This window comes from Pyrus communis, chromosome 8 (assembly GCF_963583255.1).
Source record: "Pyrus communis chromosome 8, drPyrComm1.1, whole genome shotgun sequence".
NCBI lineage: Eukaryota > Viridiplantae > Streptophyta > Magnoliopsida > Rosales > Rosaceae > Pyrus > Pyrus communis.
In genome coordinates this window covers 7,961,547-7,964,384 of record NC_084810.1, presented here as the reverse complement: position 1 = coordinate 7,964,384, position 2,838 = coordinate 7,961,547, and the positions used below count along the sequence as shown (strand labels likewise).

At 39.4% G+C, this 2,838-nt stretch overlaps 1 pseudogene; it reads left to right on the top strand.

Annotated features, from left to right (window-relative positions):
• Positions 1-864: 864 nt before the first annotated feature.
• On the top strand, positions 865-2,637 carry LOC137741450 (cytochrome P450 71AU50-like; annotated as a pseudogene).
• Positions 2,638-2,838: the final 201 nt, after the last annotated feature.

Below are 2,838 nucleotides of genomic sequence, written 5' to 3'. Positions count from 1 at the left end.
TCTAGGCCTTGTCTAGGAGTTAGGCTGCTAGCCACTATCCTGATTGGTTCCTAGGCATTTGAAAAATTAAGAAAGTGCGCCTAGACCTACTTAAGTGTACACCTAGCCCACCTAATTAAGCGCCCACCTAGCCCGCCTAAACCTACCCAGGCACCCGCTTAGGTCGCGACTCTAACTTAGACATAAAATCAATTACATTTATTTTGCTTTTTATTTTTTCAATAAAATGTAAAAGACTTGTAGAATACCTGGATGAACAATCATCATATATTTGTTCTCCATGTTTTCAATATATTCTAATACTTTATAATTTATATGTCATTTTATTTTGCAATTAATGCATCTCAATATAATTATGTGTGTTTTTTAAGTATAAATAAACACTTATTTAACATATAATAAATTTACTTAAATCCGTCTAGGCCCCCGCCTAAGTCCCACCTAGCAGCTAGGCCCCAGCTTGTCACCCAACTAGCGTCTAGTATCTTTTATAAGCTTGCCAAATTTGCAAACCAAATTACGTGTCACTAATAAGAAATAAGCACGTTAATTGACACTTAATTAATAATCTAATCATCAATAACCACATCATTTGGTTTACAAAATTAATGTAAAATTTTAATTTCCCTAACATTATTCATTAAAAAAATATACAGGATTGTCTCATCCACAATTAATATGTTTGAAACTAGCTGGCTGACCTTTCCAAATGAAAATTTACAGGATTGTCTCATCCACAATTAATTTGTTTGAAACTAGTTGGTTGACCTTTCCACTATTATAGCTCCATAAAATCAAGCAACAGCTAGCATTCATAATACTCAAAGAAACAAATTGAGAACTCCCAAAGAGCGCAATATCAATATGGCATTTTGGATTTGGTTAACAATTGGGGTGCTTGTCCTTGTTCGCATCGTGCAAGCATGCATATCAAAAGGCAAGAACAAGAACAAGATGTTACCTCCTGGTCCGAGAGGGTTTCCTATTTTTGGCAGCCTCCATTTGTTAGGGAAGTTCCCTACCATGGATCTTCATCAACTAGCCCAGAAATACGGTGACATCATGTACTTGAGGTTAGGCCTCCAGCATACCGTCGTTGTCTCGTCAGCACGAGCGGCCGAGCTGTTCCTCAAAACCCACGACCATAACTTTGTAAGTAGACCACCTACTGAAGGTGCAAAGCACATCATCTTTGGGCAAAGAAGCTTGAGCTTTGCTGAGTATGGCTCGTATTGGACCAACATGCGAAAGATTTGCATGCTCGAATTACTTTCGAACTAAAAGATCATCTCTTTCAAGTCCATGAGGAGAGAAGAGGCTGCTCTCTTGATAAAATCTGTTCAAGACGACGCCAATAATCGACGCATTGCTAATGTGACTGACAAGGTCTCGTCGCTCGGGATCACATGACCTGCCGGATGGTGTTTGGGAAGAAGTACAAGGACGAGGAGTTTGGCGGAAGGGGTTTCGCGTCTGTGATGAAAGAGGGTATGAAACTAGCAGCAGCACCTAACTTGGGAGATTTCATTCATTGTATTGCACCGCTTGATCTGCAAGGGCTCACTAAAAAAATGAAGGCTGTTAACAAGGCGTTTGATGAATTTTTTGGGAAGGTTATTGACGAGCATCTTCAATACAAGGATAAAGAAAGAACAAGGGACTTCATCGATGCCCTGCTAGCCCACATGGGGTCTGAAGGATCCGACTACCGAATCGAACGCTTGAATATCAAAGCCATGATGTCGGTGAGTGTGCATATCATCATTTTATACATTTGTCTTTTCATTCTTGCTTGACTTCAAGTTCAAACGAAATCGTTTCTTGTTAGACAATTTAGCATGATGTGGTCAAAGATTGTGATTTTGAACCATTAGGTCGACTTTTTTTTTTTTTTAATATACTAGATTGATAGTTGACGATATAAATTTATGATTTAATATGGACAGTAAATTATCATTTATGTACACGTGTCACGCTATTATATGTACTTCATCTAGCAATGAAAAATTTATTGGCAGGACATGTTCGCGGCTTCAGCGGACACATCATCAACGACAGTCCAGTGGGCGCTCTCGGAACTCTTGAGGCATCCACAGGATATGAAAAAAGTCCAAAAGGAGTTAGAAAATGTTGTAGGTCTCAAAAGAATGGTGGAGGAATCAGACATGGAGAAATTAGAGTATTTGGACATGGTAGTGAAAGAAACCATGAGGCTACATCCTGTGGTACCGTTGTTGCTTCCTCATGCAGCCATCAAAGATTGCACTGCCGATGGCTACCACATACCGAAGAAGTCACGCATTATCATAAACGCGTGGGCAATCGGGAGAGACCCGAGTGCTTGGGTAGATGCAGAGAAAGAAGTTCGTACCAGAAAGGTTTGAGGGTAACAATGTTGATGTTAGAGGACAACACTTTCAGCTTGTACCGTCTGGCTCTGGCAGAAGACGTTGTGTTGGAATGCAGTTAGGGATTACTGTGGTACACTTTGTGTTGGCACAGCTTGTGCATTGTTTTGATTGGGAACTTCCAGATAACATGCTGCCAAATGAGTTGGATATGACTGAGGAGTTTGGTCTATTAGTTTCAAGGGCCAAGAATCTGCTCGCTATTCCCTCATATCGCCTTCAGAATTGATCATGGATGTTGTGGACTAGCTATCTTTTCTGTTTTTCTTTCTTCCTTTTACTGTTTACATTTGTTTTCTTCACTTGATGAGGAGAACAAGCACTGGTATAAATTAAATAAGTTTGTGTCAAATTTTCAATAATGAAAAGTCGAGTATGAAAGTGAAATCCCGTCTCTGGAATTTCATCATATAATTATGTATTTCATTAT